Genomic DNA, 23,663 nt, shown 5'->3' on the forward strand with positions numbered 1-23,663 from the left:
ACTATTAACAGACACTTTCTTTTTAAAGGATGATGACTTCTGATGCTCAACTGAATGCATTTAAAATTTACCAAAATAATTGTGATTTTAAGAAAAAATTCTGGGATGGGATGTATAAATACATTGAGTAGTGAATTTCAAGACAGTGCAGATCAAATAAGTTCTTTACAATAAAACATGTTTGTCTTTCAAGACATGCTCAACATCCAGGTGGTAATACAAACCCAAATAAAATTGGTGTTTCCTATTTAAGTAACTCGAGATAGTCTCACATTCTTTTCTTCAAACTGGAACTAAAGATGTTTCTGTTTTAGGCTTAATAATTAATAGAACAACAATTTGGTCCCATAAATTGTTCCACAAATACCCAATTATCCTCACATTAATTTTAGGAAGGACTAAAATTTTAGGCTAAATAACTCAAATCTTATCTCCAGTATTAATTTATGAATCTTCAGAGAATTTTAATTGTTGCATCACGAGGGCCTGAAATGGAAGAGTCTTTGTCTCTCTTAATATTTTTAGATAGATATTGCAAACAATTTTTACATGTAAAATTCTTAATCCAATTTTGAAAATGGTGTCATATCTCTTACTAATCATATTATCATGATGAAAGAATGTTATAGGATGATTTCTTATAAACTAAATAACCCACCAGTTGTAAGGCTTCATGGTTTCTATTATTTGTGATTCAAGTGGCTACACTTGCCCTCATCAATGGAATTTGCTATGTGCGGAGAAAGGCAGGGACATAGATAACGGCATTAGCTCTATTTGATTTCAGGTATGAGTCATAGGCTGCCAATTGTATGACAGGATGGCATAGCCAGCCTCAGAATTAACCAGGTGGGAAAATTTCTCATTTACCAAGATGGGAATAGGTCAAGAGAATCCTATCTTCACCTTTGAAAGGTTGTTCTCTCAACTTTCCCAGTGACAGACATCTATAGGACATCCAGGCCTCAGACTGCAGGGGCACGTGACATTTCCCTTGAACGATGAACCAGCAGCCTTGTGAAGGGTCAAGATACTTAAGTCTGGATTCAAGAGTTAGAATAGCAGCAAATTGAAGTCCCAAGAGACTCTTCCTCAAATCGCAAAATTTCACTAATCACAGCTTGGCTAGATAATTATTATTTTCTCATATATTAGCCTCAAAATTTCATCTAGAATTTTTTAAATTATTCACAAATTTCGTCTGTTTTCTCTTATCATTCCCCCGTTGGTCTACAGATTAAGACAAAAGGAGATCAGGCTGTTTCTAGAATACAATGAGATGAGAACCCCATCAAAATCCATGGAGACAAGTGGGTCACATTTGGACAGAATTTCCTTGGTGAAAGCTATGATATATATCAGAAGGAACTGTGGCTTTAGAACTAAGGAATAGCTCAACCTTGGTCAAGGACTAACTTGTACATAATACTAATCTTTTTCTGTAAGTGCTCAAAGAGGGGTACAAGCTAGCAGATGACCACCTGTGGATGTGACTTGAAAAGCCAGCTGATTAAAAGCTAACCAAGTTGGAAAGTGGCTGTCATGCAAATTGTCACTGGGGTGGTGTCTGGAGTGACCCACTCAGTTAAATCTATCATCCCTTGTATACCACAATGACCCCCACCCCAGGCACTAAAGATCCCCCTTAGGAACTGAAAAAGTATATCTGGGGAGGAGTGGTTTACCTATCCCAGTCACCCAGACCCAAGAGACCTGTTTAATACCGTACAATTGCTATTTTCCACTTCTTCACCACAAGTTCATGCACAGTGAATAGCTGGTTCAAAATAATATCATTGAAAGATACAACTACATGAGTTTCCAAATGGTCCCAAATGACACCCATTTATTCTTTAAAAAGTTTTCCTTTTTCCAGTTTGAGTGGGAGAAGCCCTAGTTCCTCAAACTGCAGTGCCACTGAGTTTCACACCTTGTCAGTAGGGTTTATCCCAAGGAACCTCACAAAGCTCTCCTAAGAGGATTTTGCTGCACCCTTCTCCCGACAGTAAGTCATTAATTACTACAACTGTTAGTATTTTCTAGGTTTCTTTTATATATCTATATCTATCTATATCTATATCTATATCTATATCTATATCTATATCTATATCTATATCTATATCTATATCTATATCTATATCTATATCTATATCTATATCTATATCTATATCTATATCTATATCTATACAACACACAACACACACACTCCAATAATCATGTAACAGATGCATTTATGGTGTAACTGTATTCAGATTGAAAAGAGGAAGAAACTTGCTTTAACAGCTTCTATTAGCCTTCTTGTACTTAAAACATCACAAATCAGGTGATGATAATTTAGCTTAATACCTTTCAAGCTTATCAATTCATAGAAAGTCATTTGTTGTATTACCCCTGGCATTTTCACGCTTATCATAGTAGTTGATGTAGTGTCTACCTCATGCCAGGCTTCTTCTATGTCTTGAAAGTTGCTCAACCCTGGTTTTTTATTTTTTAAGGAATACTGAAGTATTACTTTATGTTTAATCTATAATTTCTTGTTAACATCCCTGCCAATTAGGAAAGGTACCTATAGATGGGATAGCCATTTTATTCAACAGTATTTCTACAAGGTCTGAACACCACAGTGCTCATGCTTTACACAAGCTAGGTACTGTGTTAAGTACTTCACAACTATATGTTTCTCCCAACAACCTTGAGAGATAGGTGTAAATATTTATTATTCCCTTTGTACATATGAGCCCTGATTGGATTCTCTACTTTACTAGCATTACAATATTTTCAGCCCAATCAATTTGATTTAGAATGACTAGTGGCAATAACTAAGCTTCGCTTTGAACAAGGTACCATTATTTTTACTGGCTTATATTAAAAAAAACTCCATGGTGCCACTCCCAATTTCCCACCACTGCTTCTCTGTTTCTTTGAGTTCCCCAAAAAGCCAAATCAGTTCCTTTAAATTTTCTAAATGACTAATCCTTTAACATGACTATTTAAACCACAGCAAAGAGATAATCCTTTCTCTATCAATCAACTAATTAACATATTTTATGAAACACATTTTGTAGACTTATATTGATTGAGGAAAGAAGACATGTAACAACTATCAAAGGGGTGTTGCTTAAAAAATATCCCTAAATCTTTTCTATTTCAGTAGGATTAAGACCCTTCCTGAAATCTCCCTTTCAAAACACCAAAACTCTTTGACTTTCAAATCTTGAATTTACACTTTCTGTGCAAACTCCAACTTTCTTTACCTGTCTACTCATCCTTAACTTTTCTCCTTATGCAACACTACTCTTTCTTTCTTCTACTTGCTTAATTTCACTAGTAAACCTTTTTTTGTTTCTTTAGTGATTATAGTTAATACTAGTTTCTTTAAGGGCTTTTAGTTAATTAGGATTAGTTACAATCACATAGTTTTTATAAGTGATAAGCAAATAGACTCAAAAAATAACTCACTCAGCATAAGAAGTCCCTCATTTTGTCAGAGATTTTAGCAAGCAGGACGATTTTAGAGGAAAAATCATCTGTCTGCTTCTCAAAGTTAACCTTTTTTATGCTAGAAAAGCATTCATCCAGCTATTTTGGCAATAGTCCAAGGCGGGTCCACCAAAGCCCAACTATGGCACAGAAACATCACAGATATTGGTATTCTGAAAGGTTCTCTGTTATTCTCACAATAGTAGGTTACTATTATTACTCTCTTCTTTATTATTCACTCTTAATGAAACGTAGAACAGCCTCTTCCATCCTTCCTTCCTTCCTTCCTTCCTTCCTTCCTTCCTTCCTTCCTTCCTTCCTTCCTTCCTTCCTTCCTTCCTTCCTTCCTCTCCCTCCCTCCTCCCTCCTCCCTCCTCCTCCTCTCTCTCTCTCTCTCTCTCTCTCTCTCTCTCTCTCTCTCTCTCTTTCTTTCTTTTTACAAAGTTTTGATATTTTCCAAAATTGTCATTTCCCTATTAGGAATTTTGTGATCACCTCTCATCAAAAGAGGAGCTAATTTCTTTTTCTGGGAGTACTTTGGGAATCACCTTCAACTGGGGATCCCTAACCAGGACTTGCCTGGTGCCCTGGGATTGTTATTTAAAAGCAGTAAACAACAGAAGGGTAAATGAATCATTTTTATTCTTTTTTTTAAATGAACATTTCCATATATTAAGTATAGAAAAAAGATTGTATGTGAAACTGAATTTCTATTACATACAGCTTATTTCCCCCCCAGATTTGTACTGATGGACTGGCTTGATGGGTTTTCTATATCACAGTTTAGAAAAGAGGCATTATTCAGCAACTTGAGTTTTCCGGTGTATATAGTTAGGCTGAACTTTTGAATGAATATGGACATGGATTTCATTTAGGAGGTTCTGTAGGGTTCCAGGGCTTAATAGTACTGAACAGAAGAGGGTCATTAAACAGTATCTTTGTTGTTACCTCTTTCCAAGAAATTTTTATAATTTAATAAGTCATATAGGAAATACTGTGTGTCAGGCACTGTGCTAAGAGTTTTATGAAGATCTCATTTGATCCTCAAAACTACCCTGGGAAGTAGGTGCTATTATTAGCATAATCCCAGTTTTCTAATTGAGGACACAGGCAAACAGAGGTTATGTGTTTTGCCTAAGGTCACACAGCTAGTGAGATCAAATTTGAACTCAGGTCTTCCTGATTCCAGGCCTATCTATCCACAGAACCACTTAGCTAGCTCACCATTTGTCATACACATAGGGCCCACCCTGTTGGAAGTCTTTAAAGCAGTGTTTTGCTGTACTGAGTCAAATGCTTTGTAATAATTAGTAGAGTGGGATCTTATTTTCTCTATAACTTTTCAGTCAATTTCAGTCTGTAAAGATTTGGGAAGGGTAAATTAACCATTTTTATCCTTTTCTGAAGATGATGTTAAATTTCCTTATTCTGCCTTCCAATAATAAAAATTCCTTCCTACAATAAGTTTATCCCAACTATGAGTACAGTTTTTAAAGTATGCCTTTATCCTACACTAAAATTAAAACCCATTTCACAGATTGACATCGCCAAACTCCAGATTTAGAGACTAGCTAGCTGAAACTTCTTCAGGCTTAGCAAATGTGTTTCCTTTTTGAATTCTGAATGGTGGAATTATTTACACTCACAAGATTTTTAATCTAAATCTAAAAAGACAGTTCTTAAAATGCAAACTTTAGCTTTAAATCAATCCCTGGTCATTTTAAAAAGTCTCTTTTAAGTAAGAACTGATCTGTGAATTTTGTTTGTTGTTTTCACTAAACTCTACAGAGTTTGGTAGCACCTTATAAGCTCATCAAAATACTTTATAAAGACATCCAAATTATAACTTAGAAATTAAAGAAATAAGATTATTCCTTTTTATCAAATGTGGCTACCTGTCATTTTTTTTGTACCTTAGTTTTCAATTAATTTTTGTGTCTGTCTTTCATCTCATCAATCTCCAACATGGCCGGTGTTGGAAACAGAGAAAAAAAGAGAGATGTGTCTTCTTTTAAGCCTTTAAAAAAGTTTATGTATTTATTTATTTTACAGAGCCTGTTCCTTTTGATTGAGCACGCCAAAAGAAAAAGCATAGTGAGTAAAACACCTGTTAGATACGGGTTGGCACAAAGCGGGCACACATTTCCAATTCTCTTAAAAATTTTCCTGATTGTATAAGGCCCTTTTCTATCTGAAATAAAATGCCCACTACTCCTAAATTTAGTTTCAAACAGACACACGCAGAACATAAAACAAGACGCAACATTAAATCAAGTTTGAACTTCTAAGGTTTCCTCTAGGAGATTTTAAAGTCCAGCTCTTACCTGTCTCCTTTTTTAAGTCCTAGAGCACATGACCATCTTGCGGCTGGGGTCCTACTGTCAGCCGAAGATAATTTTTCTGTCTCCTAATTATGTTAACACTTTGAGAATCTTATCGATAAAACTTGCAATTTAGTAACAATACACATTGCTCCAGTCTAATTTGCCTTTGTCGATTGGGTTCATCCGTTTAAAGTGCACTTTGTATGTAGAACAAGTCCCTAATAGATAGAAGTTCCATTCCTCTAGACTTTTTGCCGAAGTATAATCATAGGAAGAAAAACTGAGACTGATGAAGGATTTAGCAATATCAATAGTTCATTTATTTTAAGGTGATTTGGGAGGTTATTCAATACAATTCCATCACTTTCTAAGAAAATCAAAAGTTCTATACTTTGGCCGAAACAATCCTCCAGACCCTTGAATCCTCAAACCAAACTTTAAAAAGCTTACTAGCTCTTTCTTTAGTCATCCCTACCTCTGGACAGGGAGTCCACCCTTTTTCCAGGCCATAATGGGGATCCTGTAGGATGCATTTCTCCTCTTATGCCCCGCCCCATCTCTCTTCCCTGACCAAGAGTGGCACTCTTTGGAGGAATTTCCCTCCAGAGAACTGGACTAGGTTTCCAAAGCACGTGCCTTTTTGGCTGTTCCTTCTGAGAAGTTCCTCAACTGAAGGTGCTTAGAGATCACCTCCTTCAGATATCCCCCCTGGACAGGGAGTTCACTCTTTTCCCAGGCCTCAAAATAAAGCAAGGGAAATAATTTCCAACCCGCCTGAATTCTGCCTATGTGGGCATCTTTCCTACAGCTAATACTATAATATTCAGGAATTTGTCTTGGCAATTTCTCCAATACTTCCTATTCTTAATTTCTGGGCTTAACCTCTATCTAGGATCCTAAAACCAGTTAACTAGGGCCTGAAGGTGCTTTATAAGGGAACATTCAGCAAAATTTATACCCACTTTCCTTTAAAGCTTCCTGAAAAATTAGCTCTAATCAACGTAATCCTGAGGAGATATAAGTGAAAATAACCTTTTCCTTTTCTCATATCTGTAAAACTAAAATAAGCCTTCTTCTCAGGTCAAAAGAGGGTGGGATTGGTCACAGCCTTGACAGTTTACTGTTGGGGTTGGCAATCTCTCCCCTAAGGCCCCCAAAGTTCCCCTTTAACCACTTTGAGAGGTTCTTTCTGCTGATGACAAGAATTATTTAATTACTACTTGTTAAAAGAATTTGAAGACAAAAAAAAATCTGTTTTAACTCTGCCAACAGGAAGTTTTAAAATTAGCTAGGTGGCTAGCTGGCAGAAAATGAGGAACTAGCAATTCTACTGCTGAATCTCCCTGGCCTTAAAAAATGAAATTAAGAAAAATGGAGGGGGGAAAAAACCAGTTGCCCATGTTTAAAAAGTTAAAGTTATGGCCATATAGTTTTATATTAAAAAAATAGAATTCTAGTGCTCCAGGGCTTATAAATTTAGACAGATTAGTCACAAATTCAAACAGTCTCTCTTAACCCAATCAGAGACCCTTCTTAAAGAAAATAAATTTAGGATAAATCAAGGCAGACTCACCAGTCTTGAAGAGACTTACCTCAGGCTTAGAGAATTTGGGTACAGACAGCGAGGAGAGTCCAACCTCCCAGGGCTAGTGTACATGGGAGAGCCATCAGCAAAAATTCAACCCACTGTGCATTTCCTCTTTGGGTCCCTTGCAGAGGCCAGCCAAAAGAGGTTGGGGTCCATGCTGTCCCGGAGGAGTCTCCATTTATGTGGGGATAAAAATTATCCAACCTACAGTAAGAGAAACTGAGGCAGAGCTCTGAGCCAATGGCACTTTATTAAAGGGTCCATGATCCCCTCTAATGAAGTGGACCTCAGATCTTCCTCATGATCCAAGATGTCTCCTCCTTCCAGGGCCCTATTTTTATAGGGTTCGACATGTAAACAGTCAAGAATAGAATATTGTCATTGGTTGACATATGATGCCTAGGCTAAAATGAGCAAAACAGTGTATCAGCAGGGTCATGAGTTGGGCAAAACAAGGAGTATCTCCACTGACTAGGTGGTCATATGATGGTCACAAGGTGGGTACCTGCTCATGTTGGACAAGAGAGAATGGTCTGGAGTTACAAAAATAATTTTGGGGGGCTTTTCATGTAGTTGAGTCCCCTCTGGAATACTGGACTTGGTCATCATGACGAGGAAAAACAAGGGAGGAAAAACCCATGATGGTGCAAGTGACCTTACCATCTGCAGCTCATAGCTCTGGGGCCAGAATAATATCAGATTGATTGATGCTGATTGGAACAGAGTAGGGGGGATCTTCAATGCATCAACTTGACAGAGTCTATGTATTTGCATACATGAGATGGAAGACAAGGAAAGATCTCAGGAAGTAGAGTGGGAAACAGGAGAAGACAAGCATCATTTGAACAGAAATAGGCAATGGGCTTTTGGGGACTTGGGATATGGGAGTTGGGCACTGAAGGATGGAGAAGGTTGGAATGTCTGTGTATGGCACCAAGGCTGGCCTCCCACAGCAGGCATCTATGCAAGAGCCTATAGAGTAACCTGCATTGGCTACATGACTAGAGGTTGGGGAGTGGTATGATGGGGGGAGAGAATAAGCATTTATTTTACACCTACTATGTGCCAGGCACCATGCTAAGCATTTTTTTTTTGCAAATATTATCTCATTTGATCCTCACAACAACCCTGCAAGGTAGCTGTTATTATCCCCATTTTACAGATGAGGAAACTGAGGCAAACAGAACCTAAAGAACTGGCTCAGGGTCACACAGCTAGTAAGTATGTGAGGCCAAATATGATTCTTCCTGACTCCAGGGCTAGAGCTCTATCCGCTGGGCCACCTAGCTGTCTGATGTCATAGAAAGAGCACTATGGAGTCTGAGAGCTTGGGTTCAAATTGTGCTGCTTAGTACCTTGGATAAATCATTTCCCACTCTGGGCCTCAGTCTCCCCATCAATCATACGAGTGTTAGACTAATTGGCTTCTAATGTCATTTCCAGCTATACATCTGATGAGGCTGAGAGCAAGAAGCAGCATTGGCCAGGCTCTAGTAACTCTGCATCATGCAAACTGACCTCCCCTTTTCTGTGGCAGTCATTCCATCATAGCAGATGTTTTTAAAATCTGGTTATCAGACACAAGTATAAATGTTGTCTTCCCCTAGCAGAATATAGACTCTTTGAGGGAATGGTTGCTTGCCTGGATATACATCCTCTGCACTTTGCACAGTGCCTGGCACAAAGTAAAGGCTTAATAAATGCTATTCCACCCCATACCATTATTTGTCTCATATACAAAAAGCCTGGAAGTGTAGATTCCTGAATTCTAGTCAGAACCATAGAATTTCAGAGTTGGAGGGAACCTTGGGGCCCATCTAGTCCAACCCATCCCTGTCCGAGTATCCCCACTTACACATCCTCCCCAAGAAGTGATTGCCCAGCCTTGGCTGGAAGCTTAAGGAGAGACCCACTCCCTCCCAAGGCCACCCAGGCGACCCCCGCGGCCAGGAATTGAGGCCTGACAACAAGTCCCATCTTCTTCTCCACGATTCCCACCTCCTTCTCACCGTTCTGCCTCCCAGGGCCAAGCAGGACAAAGCTAAGCCCAGCCCTTTAGATACTTGAAGACAACCAACAGCTCCACCCTCTTCCTCTGGGTTAAGCACCACCAGTTCCTTCAAATGATCCTCACATGGCATGAGCTGAAGACCCTAGACTTCCTGTCTGTCTTCTGCATCCTCTCCTGTTTATCAATATTGCTCCTAAGATAGGATGCCTCCAAATGGAATACCATTCTAGGGACCACTGAGGATCTGCTGGATAACTGTCACCCATGTTCCCCCTCCATGTGGCAGGTCAGAGCTAAGGTTAGTTGTTTAACAAAAGGACTGGAAAATACCTCAGACCATGACTTACAAAATAGTAGTTACATACATTTCCATGGTTCTTTGTGAGTTACCAAAGATTTTACGAAAATGTTCTCATTAAGGCCTTATAACAACCTTGTGTATTTTTCAGATGGGAAAATTGTAGAGATTAATATAGTCTGCTCAATGTTGTGCTCTAGGTCCCACAACTAGTAAGTGAGTAGGAGCTCTGGATTTGAACTCAAGTCTTTTGATTCCATCTATAGTATCCATCTGTCACAAATCTAGGACCGACTCATTAACAATTCACATTTCTTTAAGCATGGAGGGTTTGTCAAATGTTTTCCCCATAGTAATGTTGGGAATAGGCAATGAAAATATGATTAGCCCCATTTCATGAATGTTGAAACTGAGGAACTGATAGTTAAGTGATTTACCTGTGGAAAGAAGGAAACAAGCATTCCCTAGGACGTGAAACAAGTATTCATAGTACCTACTCTGTCCTAAGTACTATGCTAATCACTTCACCAATAATATCACATTTAGTCCTTACAAAAAAAACCCTGGGAGGTAGGTGCTATTATTATCTCCATTTTACAGTTGAGGAAATTGAGGCAAACATAGGTTAAGTGACTTACCCAGGGTCATTCAACTAATAAATATCTGAGGCTGGATTTGAACTTCTGAACTCCAGGTCCAGTGTTCTAATCACTACATCACACAGGTGTGGTCTTACAGGTACAAAACAGTGAGCAAGAATCAGAAAGAGGTCTAGATTTGAAGTCAGAGGGCCTGGGTTCAAATCTTCTACATGTATAGATATACATGTACAATTCACTTCGCATTTCTTGGTCTCAGTTTCCTTCTCTGTAAAACGAGAAGGTTGGATTAGATGACCTCTAATTTCCCTCCCAACTGCAAGTGATGATCCTGTAATCCTAGTGCTGAGAATTTGGCTGCGTGACCCCAGGCCCTGCATTCCTCTCCCTGAGCCACCTCCTTCTGAGGGCTCTGCCTGTTCCCAGACTCCCTGTGCTCCTCCAGCGCTGGTTGGCTGAGTCCTCTCTAGACTTTCAGGCAGCAGCATGTTGGTGGTCCGCTGCAGCCTTCTGGAAGTGTGTGTCTGATGGACGCTCTTAAAGGCAGAGGCAGCCAAGAGCTGCCTGGAGGATTTGGTGCAGTTCCCATGGCCCTCTCCTGCCTAGCAACACCTCCACACTTTCTGCATCCAAAGCCGTCTTACAGATGGATTTTTTTGAGGAAAAAAAAAAGTCCTCTCCACTACCCCGCCAGCTCCTTCCCTCCCTCCCCACCCCCATAGGACTTTGTACATAGGAAGAAAGAAAGAAGAAAAAAGGGTGAGACTTGCCCCATGGTTATACAGTTCCACAGAAGGCAGGGATGAACTGAACATGCGAGTCTCTACTTTCCAACAGGTGGCACAGTGGATAGAGCTGGGATCTGGAATCTGGAAGACCTGAGTTCAAATCTGCCTTCAGATATTTACTAGCTGTATGACCCTGGGCAAGTCACTTACCCCTGTCTGCCTCCGTTTCCTCATCTGCAAAATGAGCTGGAGAAGGAAATGGCAAACCACTCCAGTATCTTTGCCGCAGAAAGTCAGATATGACTGAACAACAACTTCCCAAAATCAGACCCAGCTAGTTGGACCGAAAGGCATTTTCTCATTCTGCAGAAGGACAAATGGTGAAGGTCAGGCAATGACTTAGAATCACCTGATGTGGACAGAGACTACAGAGGTCAGAAGATCTAGATTTGGAGATATGGTCCCTCAGTTCCCTCTATGTAAAATGAAAGGGTTGGAAGAAATGATCTTTAAGATTTTTTCCATCTGGGACCGTAGGCTCCTCCCTGTTGTGACATTCCCTGTTCTAAGGTCTCTCCTAGTTCTGAAATTCTGTGTTCTCAGGTCCCCTCCAGCTCTGATGGTCTATACTTTTATCTTCTTTTCAGCTCCAATGCTCAATGCTTTTTGTCCCAAAGTCCCTGACAGCTCTTGCATTCTATGCCCTGTGCTCTGAGGTATGTCCAGTCCTCAGCTCTATGATCTTCTTTTGTCCTGAGTTGGCATGGCCTGGGCTCTAGCCCTGGTGCAGTTTTTGGTACTCCGCAGGAAGATGGGGGAGGAGCACCCCCTGTTGGCAAATTCTTATTATAGCTTCTGTTGTCAGAAAGGTTGGCCCAGCTCAAGAGAAGTCTGGAAGATGCTTCTTGACTTGAAAACTCTCCTTCCTGGGACTCTGGTCCAACTGTCCCAAGTTTCCTTGTCTTGAGTTTGTGAGTCACACATATCATTTGGACCTTAGGAGAGCAGCTTTCATACCTCTCTAAGAAGGCTTGGGCAGACTCATTTTAGAAGAAATGAGGGTTTCTTAAAGCTCACCATATACAGCATCTCCTTTGAGCCTTACATCCCTGTGAAGGTGAATACTCCAGGGATTTTTATGCCTGTTTTACAGATAATGAAACTGAACCACCCAGGTGTCCATCCTTGGGGTTATTCTCAATGCCCCTCTCTTGATAACCTGCCTAGCCAATCAATTGCCAGCATATTGACATTTCCTTCTCTACAGCATCTTGCACACATGTCTCCTCTCTCCTCACTACACCCTAGTTCATGCCTGAATTACCTCATGCCTGGATGACTGCAACAGCCTATAACTGATCCCTCTGCTTCAATCCACCCTACACCCAGCTGCCAAAGTGAGTTTTCCAAAGTGTCGCTCTGCCCATGTTATTTTCTTGCTCAATAAACTCCAGGGCCTCCCTATTAGCTCTGAGCCAGATATAAGGTCCTTTATTTGTCACTTAAAGCACCTCACAACTGCAGTCCTTGTTTTCTCTCTAATCTTACAGTCCCCTCCCCTCTTGGAGCTCTATGGTTCAGTCATACTGGCCTTCTTGCTATACTTTGCCCAGCACGCTCTATCTCCATCTCTGTGCCTTCGCACTGGCTGTTCCTGGAACACTCTCCTTCCCGACTGTCAACTTCTTGGCTTCATTCAAGGCTAAGCCCAAGCGCCATCTCCTACAGGGCTCCTCTCCTGGCTATCTCCTCAGCTGCTAGTGAGTGCCGGACCACTCTAAAGATAGAAGATCTATCTACTTCGTAGTTATATTGCTTGTTATGTTTGATACATATTATCTCCCTCAACAGAATGTAAGCTACTTAAGGCTAGCTTTGCTTTTTCTTTTTGTCCCCCATGCCTCACCCGGTGCCTGACACATAGCATCTGCTTGATATATGCTTGGTTATTGAATGAAGTTCAAAGACATGGGGGTTTGTCACCCCCATTCACATTGGGGTGGCATCAGATAGAAGACTTGAACCTAGGTCTTCCTGAATTCAAATTGAGTAGGGCCTACCTGAAGCTTTTCCTGGTGGAGTCTTGGGTGTAGAGATGCTTACCTCCTCCTCATCTTCCCAGGTGTCTGCTCTCCCTTTCTGGCTCCAATTTCAAGGATTTTTGACATTCAGGATTTGGTTTGCCTAGAACCCTTCTTCTAAAGGATAAGGCTTATGCTTTATTGGCCCTTATCTCTCCCAACAAAATGTCTTACATCTAATAGGCATTTAAAAATATTCACTCAAATATCTATAGAACTTTGCAAACCACTTTCCTCATAACAGCCTTGTGAGATGTGGGGTACAATGATTATTATTCCCAATTTGCATGTGAGGAAACTGAGGCACAGAGAGGCTTAATCGCCCATAGTCACATAACTGGGAATTGCAATGAGAATCTGGGAGTTCTGACTTGGAGGGCAGTCTTCTTTTCACTATCACACGTGTCTCGATAAATTTTGTGGGATTGAAATGGTTCTGTTCAAGGCAGACTTTGCTTAGACTTGGAGCAGTTCTTTAGGGAAGGAGATTTAGGAGTGGGGGGAAATTGCTTCTACCCTTTAGCAGAATGTACCCTAGGGCTTAACACTCCAGCTCATGATGGAGGAAACGTGCTAGTTCATGGCACATTGGGGTGGCTTTCTTTGAAAGCTAGGTGGGATCCTCTTCCTCAGGCTTCTGTTGCGGCCTAACCATTTTCTCTACACATCCTCGGGGGACCAGGGAGGGTGCTGTTAGGCATTTGTTGAGCAAAGGTTGAATGAGCAGCCTTCAGCCTGAATTCAAATCCCCATTTGGCTATTGGCTACTTAGGGGACCTTGGGCAAACCACGCCTCTTTGGCCTCAGTTTCCTTGTCTGTAGACAGCATGGATGGAATCATTTCTGGGGAGCCAGTCCTTGGGGAAAGTGCCTAATTCCAGGCTGTGCTACTGTGGGGAAGCTTGGTGTGGGAGCAGAGATTGTTTCTGATCCTGTGACTCAGGGACCAGCACTGTGTGATGACCACGTCTTCTGATTGGTTGTGGCAGAAGAAAAACTGATGCTTGGGTAGCAGGGCTTACGGAGCTGGAACTAACTATGTGTACAGAAGGCACACAGCCCAACGGCATTCTCTCTTCCTTTGCAGCTTGTATGAAACAAGATTGCTGCTTAGAGCTGGTCTTGAGAGTCCTGGAGGGGGGAGGTTTAATAGGCCTGCCTCTCACCTGGCCATGGGGGCTGTGAGTGCAAATAGCTCCCTCTGTCTGAGTTTAATCTTTCCTAATCCTTGGTGAATAAATGTTCACCTAAGGTGGGAGCATTCACCTTAGGGTGTTTGGAGACCCAGAAGTCCCATGAGTGGTTACAGCTAAATATTGTTATTATTATAATTAATATAGTACCTACTGTGCACCAGGTACTGGCTAAGCATGCATAGCAATAACAATCTCTAGTAGCCTTGGCCAAAGGCAATGTAATTGGCTGCAGATGAACATAAAAAGACCAGCTCCTGGGACTTGTGGATCTCCCCGATTCCCCAGTTGTCCCCTCACCCCCTGCCCTTTCCACTGTCTTTTTATATGTTGTCTCCACCATTAGATTGAACAAAGACTGTCTTTCATCTTTGTCTCTCCGGTGCTTAGCACAATGCCTGGTATACCTCAAGTGCCTAATCAATATTTTTGACTAGTGACTAGGTCAGGGGTGGGGAACCTGCAGCCTTGAGGCCACATGTGGCCCTCTAGGTCCTCAAGTGTGGCCCTTTGACTGACTCCAAACTTCACAGAATTGTTCTGTGCTAATAAAAGAAATTGTTTTGTGCTAATAAAAGGAATTGTTTTGTGCTAATAAAAGAAATTGTTTTGTGCTAATAAAAGGAATTGTTCTGTGCTAATAAAAGGAATTGTTCTGTGAAGTTTGGAGTCAGTCAAAGGGCCACACTTGAGGACCTAGAGGGCCACATGTGGCTCAAGGCTGCAGGTTCCCCACCCCTGGGGTTTTTTGGGTTGCCATTTGCAAGCCACCACCCCCCGCAGTGTGCTGCCCATTGATGATTAGCTAGTAACCTCAATCAACTTTTAGAACAAGTGCACTCACCGTTGAAGGGTTAAGACTCTTCAGCTGAGTCAAAAGTGGCTATTAGAATGGCTTTTTTTTTTTGTTTTTTAGAATTTTTAATGCAAAAGAGAGACCATGGAAAGGCAGTGCTGTAAGTGGAAAGCAAGCTAAATTTGAAATCACAAGACCCGAGTTTGAATCTGGACTTGACTGCTTGGCCTCCTCAGTTTCCTCATCTTCCAGTAGATACATAAATAAAATACACAGTCCTAGAGGGAAGGAACTAAGGAAAGTGGATTATATAAAGAGAAGGGAATGAACATTTATTAAGTGCTTACTATGTGCCAGGCACTGTGTTAAGCATTTTATAAATATCTAATTTGATCTTTACAACAACCTTGAAGGTAGGTGCTATTATTATCCTTATTTTACAGTTGAGGAAGTTGAAGGAGATGGAAGTGAAGTGACTTGCCCAGGGTCACACAGCTAGTAAAAGTCTAAAGTTAAATGTGAACACAGGTCTTCTTGATTCCAGGTCCAGCACTCTATGCACTATGGTGCCACCTAGCTGCCTAGTTATAGCTAGGCATACATATACAAGTATAATTTATATATGTATACATGGTGGCTGTATACACACACATATACACACATGCATATATGTGATCTATGTATGTATATAAGAGTTGAGGATATTGATCAACTGGAGGCCAGTCTTCAAGGGGACATCAATGTATATATTGAAGACTCAAGTATGAGGCAGGGATCAGGGTAGAGGGTAAGAGAAAGTAAGTACTTTCTTGAGAAAGTAAGGCCAGTGACCTGAAGGCTGGTAGAAGATAGCCATGAGGAGCTGAGACCTATGATAGAGATAGGTGGTGTATACTTTAAAGGAGAAACTACTGAGGAATGAAAGCAAGGGGAGGGTCGGTAAGGAGCAGCAGTTACAAGGAGGAGCCTAACTCCTCCTGATCCAATGTGTTTGGAAGGGGGGGAAGAGAGAGGGGGAGAGGGGGAGTGAGTGAGAGAGAGAGAGAGGGAGAGAGGGAGAGAGAGAGAGAGAGAGAGAGAGAGAGAGAGGGAGAGAGGGAGAGGAAGAGAGAGGGAGACAGAGACAGAGAGAGACAGAGAGAGAGAGAGAGAGAGAGAGAGAGAGAGAGAGAGAGAGAGAGAGAGAGAGAGAGAGAGAGAGAGAGAGAGAGAGAGAGAGAGAGAAGCCTATGCTGGAAGAGGATAGCCAGGAGGGGGCATCCTCTGTGGAGATCCAGAGAGGCCATCAAGTGGAGGAAAGAAGGCAGGACAAGGAAGTCTAGCACAAGGGACTGTTTAGTAGCAGAAGAAGACTCCAGGTCAAGAAGGATAGGGACCAGGGAAGGTAGGGCTGAACTGGATTGGAGAGGAGTGAGTTCAGGGAGAGAGACACCAAGGGAAATGTCTGTTGCTGCTGTGCTTTTAATCACAGGGATTCAGAGAGCAGATGTGGGAATTTGCTAGTCCACAGACTTGATAGAGAATCAATTGTTAAGGGCTCCTGAGAGCCTTTGATGATGGAGCAATGATGTGGTAGGTTTGCTCTCCACATAGTTAGGACCGCACATACCCTCCAAGGATGGGGGTCTTGGAGGTATTAGGCTAGATATCTGGGTAAGAGTCTCCACACTGGACAGAGCTCACATTAAAATGAAGGAAGGGGGAGAGAGAGAGACAGACAGACAGACACACACACACAGATAGAGAGACACACACAGAGACAGAAACAGAGAGAGAGAGACATAGACAGAGATAGAGAGAGAGACAGAGAGAAGGAGGAGAAAGAGAGAGGGAGAGAGAGGAGAGTACAAGAGCATAGATTTGGAGCTGGAATTGAGCACCTTATTTTTCAAATGAGAAAACCTATTCCCAGAGAGGTTAAGTGACTTGCCCAGGGTCACCCAGGCAGTACTGGCCCTATAGATGCCAATATTCTAGGCCAACTCTTAAGATGGAGGGAATGAAGTTCTCTCAGCATCATGTAGTGGCCATCATGCTCTGACTTAGAGTTAGGAAGTCCTGGGTTCAGCTCTCTCATCTGATACATACTAGCTGAATTACCACGAGCAATTCACTTTCTAAAAGGTTGGACTTGGTGACTTCCTTCCAGCTCCAAGTCCATGGTCCTGTGGGCTGACCCAGCTTCCAGCAGTACTGGCTATGCGCTCCTCATTTTATGTTCCATGGCTCTTTGAGCTCCAACAGTCTGCACTGTAAGAGGAGATGTCAATCAAGAAAGAGGAGGTAGAAATGAAACAGGGAAGCCAAGAAATGACAGATCATGAGGGCTTGGAGGCTTTTAAAGGCAAATCTCTTAGGGCCCATGTTCTATCAAATTCCTGAACTAAAAGCTTTTAAAAACTGTTCCACTGAACTCACTCTGATTTCAGAGAGAAAACACTTTTAGCATGTTAATTTGGTAGTTACTGATTGCCACAATGTCTTTTAATAGGATTACATGAGGAACCACAGAATGTCAGAGCTAGAAGGCCCCTTAGACATCATCTAGTCTAATATTTTCCTCTTTCCTGTTTTGTAAATGAGGAAACTCAGACCCAATGTGCTGTCAAAAGATGGGGGAGGGGGGAAGAAAAATCAGTGGGTCAACAAGTATGTACTAAGTGATGGGGGTGGGGTGGGGGTGGAGAAAATAAAAACCAGACGAATCAAACCAAAAAAACAACCTTTGTCCTCGAAGAATTCATATTCTAATGGCAGAGACAACAAGTAAATAACTGGGACAGCCAGGTGGCACAGTGGATAGAGCACTAGCCCTAGAGTCAGGAGGACCTGAGTTCAAATCTGGCTTCAGACACATGACACTTACTAGCAGTGTGACTCTGGGCAAATCACTTAACCCCAATTCCCTCACCAAAAATTTTAAAAAGGAAAAACAAAAAGAAAAAAGAAAGACAAAACATGTAAATAACTGTATGTTGTTGGCAGCCAGGTGGCGTAGTTGGATGGAGCGCTGGGCCTGAATTCAGGAGGACTTGAGTTCAAATGCTGCCTCAGGAGAAGGAAATGCAAATTGCTCCTGTAGCTTTGCCAAGAAAATCCTCAAAGGGTCAAGTGTTGGATAGGACTGAAACAAAAGAACAATAAGCCTTGAGAGAGGAAGGTGCTAGCAGCTGGGGGTGGGGAGTGGGATCGGGAGGCAGCCTCCTGAAGAAGGTGGGATTGGAGCCGATTGCTGAAGGAAGTCAGGGACGCTAAGAGGCATGGGTTCAGAGAGAGAGCTTTGCAGGTATGAGGGAAAGCCAGTACAAAGATACAATGAGGGGAGATGGGTTGTCATGTTTGAGGAACATGCAGCTGGATCCTAGAGTGCTCGGAGGAGAATTAAATGTAAGAAGCCTCGAAGAGTAGGAAGCATCACATTACAAAGAGCTTTCATCACCAGAGGATTTATATCTGATCCTGGAACTAATAGGGAGCCACTGGAGATTATAGTACAGGGGACTGTCATGATCAGACCTGCGTTTTAGGAAAATCACTTAGCCAGTCACTTGACCTCTGTGGGCTAATGTTTCCTCAACTATAAATTGAAGGAATCTATGCCAGCTGTAAATATATGAGCCTGTGAAATCCATCCTCTCTTCCTCTCATTTTAATTCATATAAGGAAATTGGGGTCTAGAGAAAGGTAAATGACTTGTCCAAGGTCATGCAAGGAAGATAGAGCAAAGAAGGCTACTGCTACTGTACTGACCCAGGTTTCCTTTGGAAGCTTTGGCTTTCAGGGAGGGAGTTGTTGGATGGGATTCAGTGGAGAGATAGACACAGGGCACAGCTGGGTCAAAGGCATGACAATGGTAAATGGAGTGCTGTTCATGAGGAGTGGTAAGAAGGCCAGTTTGACTGGATTATAGAGTGTGTGAAAGGAATATAGGGATATAGGATATGGGATATAGGAGGGCTATTCCAATGGCTTAGTGCATATGTTGTCCTATACTGCAGAAGAGAACAGTTCCTCAGCTGCAAACACTTTAGATCCCCAGCTTTGGTCCCTGGGCAGAGCCCTGATCCTGACCTCCACCTCCTCTCTGATAGTTGGACCAGCTTCTTCTCTCTGCACCCTGCTAAACAGTCCCCATTTCTTTAGTAGAGGTTAATGCAATACCTTACATGCAGTCAGTGCTTAATAAATGTTTGTTGAGTTGACTCAGCCTGGGAAAGGCAGATGGCTCTACAAGGGATACAATTAGGAATTTTTTTCACCTAGGGCAAAACCAGTTGTGGGAGCCGGGGAGATCTGCAGAGAACAGTTGGAAGAGGGTGTCAGCCTCTTTGGTGTCAGGGAAATTAAGTAACTTGCCCAAGGATATACAGGTAACAAGTGGCAAACCAGGGATTCAGAATAAAGTGAAATTGTGTATGTAAAGTATCTCAAAGACAGGAAGATTTGCGTTTAAGTCATACCTTTAATACATAGAGTCTGAATGACCTTGGACAAGTAACTTAACCTTCAGTGCTTGAGGAAACTCACCAAGACTAAGTTGCAGAAGAGGTGCCAATCAGAAATGGTGGAGGGAGTTTCCTCACTTGGGAGTTCTGTATACTAATGAAATCATAGGTCCAGTGTCTATTCCTATCCCCATTATTAGGTCAGGTCCCTGGCCTCATGAAACTAACAGTGTGGTAGGAGCTTAACACTACCATGCACAACATCAGAGGAGATGAGTGTGTTAAAGAGATGCTCTAAAAGTGCTACCTGAGCCCCTAAGTAGAGAAGAGTAGAGAGAATTATTACCAGGGATGTCATTGCCTTTACCAAATAAGATAATATAAGTGAAGCACTCAGCACAGTGCCTGGCACATAGTAGGTTCTTTAAAAATGTTTGTTTCCTCCCTTCCTTTGATCTGGGTTTTACAAGATGGGAAGGAGTTCTACGTGTGAAGAGAGAGAGAAAAAAAGAGTATTCCTGCTAGAAGGGGAAACTGACTGACCAAAGACTTGGAAGTGGGAGAATGTAGTAAACAAAGAAAAACCATTAGTCCTATGGTATCTAGCTCTCTCTTTTCAGATATCGAGCCTCTCTGAAGTTAGGCTGATTGGCAACTAGCCCTTCCTGGGAGAAATTCCCAGAAGCCTTTCCAAGTCTGGTGGTGGTGGTTAAAAAGCTATCTTAGCTATTGTGTAGTTTCTTTTCTGGGATCCTCACTGAGCTGTAAATCTGTATTCAGTCTATGCTTGGCTCCCAATACAAACACTGCCATCAGCTGGGCAACATAAGGAAGATGAGAAGTCTAAATCCTCTGGACCCTTTGAAATCTGCAAGGTCTTTTTCTGGCCAAAGTTGGGAGGGGTCAGGAAATAGGAAGAAGAAGGAAACCTGGTCAAGGTCAAAACTGAGGCCTCCCTTTCCCTTGACCCCCACCCAGACAGTTCCCCTTTAAGAGTTTTACTGAAAAGCCACACTTGGTCAATTTCTGGAATTCCCCAGTTCCAGACAGATTTTTCCCAGAGAGCAGCTCAGAAATAGACACTTTAAATGACAAAGACTTTGCATACCGTTCCTTAAGAATGAATACCACTGTTAGGTGGTCTATAAACTCAGATTTAGGAAGGTAGGACTATAGTTCTGATTAGGATTCTGGTCAGCCAGTACGGGAATACATAACTCAGCAGGTCACAGAAAAGCAGTGAACAGACTAACTTGTAATATCCCTGAGGAAACAGTTACACATGGAGCCAGATAGTAATGCCAATTCTTACTGATGCAATGTGCACCTTGCATGTAATTATGTCTGTTTGGTGATGTACATGCTAATTGCTGAATGTTCCAGTTTTATTATTTTTTCTTTGATGTATTTATTTTTGTATTAGCCTCAAGCATGAATTGTATAGCTTGCAAATTATGCTGAATTTGTTGTTAGCTGTGGGTATATAATCTGGCTATTTTGCATACCTATCAATTGTTACTATCACATAAATATATTGGTTATTTCAGCAAGGTTTAGACTCACTGCCTGGTGGAGGAAGGGGCACCAAGTCAGTAGAGACCTTGGGGGTTGTGTTTCTTCCCATTGGGACGGGAGGAGGCTCTCTTGGTATCAGAACTTGAAGGCAGTTTTTCCTCCTTACAATGGGAATTTAAATCTTCCAGAGAGGGAAGAATTTTAGTAACCAGATCTGATTATGAATGGTACCACTCAGAGCTATCTATGGGTTGGGATTATTGACTGCTAAATATACTCTCAGAGATTTCAAAGGGGCAGCAAATATCAAAACTGGGGTGAGGAGAATAGAGAATGTAAAAATGGAATTGATTGACAGACCTCTGTGTCCTGTATAAAAGCATCAGGACAGGGGTAGCCAGGTGGCACAGATGATAGAGCACTGACCCTGGAGTCAAGAGGACCTGAGTTCAAATCCAGTCTCAGACCAGACACTTGACACTTTCTGGCTATGTGACCCTGGGCAAGTCACTTAACCCCAATTGCCTCGACAAAAAAAAAAAAGGAACTTAACATTAGACATTTACATCAAAAAATTTAGTCTATACTTCGGGGCAGCTAGGTGGTGCAGTGGATAGAGCCCCGACCCTGGAGTCAGATGGACCTGAGTTCAAATCAGGCCTCAGACATTTGACACTTAACTAGTTGTGTGACCCTGAGCAAGTCACTTAACCCCATTGCCTGGGCACCCCCTCCCCCCAAAAAGCATCAAGATAGCTCAAATTATTAAGTGCTGAGTTAGGTAGGAGAGAAAGCTCAAATGAAGGTCAGCCTGAGTGACACAGAAGGCAGTTTATCAAGAAAGGTCATCACCTTTATAAGTATCCTGGGCTGAGGGAGGTCCCAAGAAAAGGTTGGCTTTTCCTCTCACTTGCCTCGCAGGTTCCTGTCTATGTATGTGTACTATAATAATAATCACTGTTTCACTACTCACACATTTATAATAAAGTGAATTTTGCCTCAATTGCAAAGAGGCTGGGATTTTACTAGAGATAAAAAAAAGATTTTGGCAGACAACCTAACGTCTGCCTAAACATTAGGAATTTTCCTAAGTGAGGGCTCAAAGCAATTGAACTATAACCTTTCCTCTAACTCCCTAAAGCTAAAGATGAGGGAACCGCACTGACCTCAGGACATCATATTACCCTTAGGCTTAAAATGGGCTAATTACTTTAGCAAGTATTGCACTGTCAGTATTATTACATTCTACGTGAAGTCACTTGAACTCTTTAGATGTGTTTCCTTATCTTCAAAATAAGTGCATTGGACTAGATAATCTCTAATTTTCCTTCTAGTTCTAAATCCATGCTCCAAATAGCTTCCTACGGATATGCGTATATGTGTGGGGATTGTACGGAGGCTGACACATATATCACTCAACATTTAATCTTTTACTCTCTCCTGGAGATACAGTGCAGTCTAGTGGTTAGGGAGCTGTCATTAGAGTAAGAAAAGTTCTGGCACTACTTACTGACTGTGTAGTCAGTTACTGGACAATTTACTTATAATCTCTCAGCCCCAACAACCCTCAAGACTCTGGAGATCTGTACCGGCAGAAGGATTCTCTTACCGGGGGTTCCTTACATTAATGATATCATAGGTATCATCCTCTTCATTATCCTTATTATTGTTATCCATATTCCACTTGCACATCTGGCTGTAATGCTGTTTGACAGAGCTGGTCACTCTGCTGGAGGGAAGCCATAATGCATACATGATGTCCTTTAAGGTTGACAAAGTGCTTTCCTTGGAAATCTGAGGCTCAGAGAGCTGAATGAAGAGCAGTGGGGTGCAGGGGAAAGCAAATACAATCTGGTATGGGAGGATTTGCGTTGCATTTCTGCTCTTTCCCTCTCTGGGCCTCAGTTTCCTCAACTGTAAAACGAGGGTGCTGCCTTGGAGGGAGATTTGAATGAGCTAGGATGAACTGTAAGATCCTTTCCACCTGTTTGTTCACGGTCACTCTCACGGTCGTGGTTACTTGGTCTCGGAATCGGGATTCGAACTTAGGTTGAAGGATTCCTCCCCTTCTTTCTCTCCCTTGGGGGCGGGGCAAGAGAGGGAAGGTGGGAGTGGGGTAAGGGAGAGCTGTCAGGCTGCGCCAGGTCGCTGTCGCGGCTTGGCCCGGCTGGGGCAGGCGGGCATGCTCTCTCCCAGGATGTCTGGGGCTGAGGCTGCCTGGTCCAAGGGAGGGAGCTCCGCCCCAGGGCTCACAGGGAGCTTGGGAGGCTGGATGGAGATGGGATGCAGGATGGAGGGGGAAGGAGGGCTGGAGTCCCAAGGCCCCCGAGGCCAGGTCTGAGAGCCAGTGCAGAGTGGGCTGCGGTGGAGAGGAGACTAGACCGAGGGGGCTGGAAAGGGCGGGGCCGGGGGCGGGGAACGTGGGCAGCCTCTTTATCCCGGTTTAGCCCAGCTGCACCCGCGTGCGGAGAAGTATTTGACTGACACGGGCCAAAGTTATCCCGGAATAAAGGCTGCACGCATGTGCCGTAAACCCGGATGTGAACTGGCGGCCAGCCCTGCTCCCCAGCCCCCTCTTCCAGCCCCCACTCCCACCCACCCACCC

Source organism: Phascolarctos cinereus, unplaced genomic scaffold, assembly GCF_003287225.1.
Source record: "Phascolarctos cinereus isolate Bilbo 61053 unplaced genomic scaffold, phaCin_HiC Scaffold_9;HRSCAF=440, whole genome shotgun sequence".
NCBI classification, from domain to species: domain Eukaryota; kingdom Metazoa; phylum Chordata; class Mammalia; order Diprotodontia; family Phascolarctidae; genus Phascolarctos; species Phascolarctos cinereus.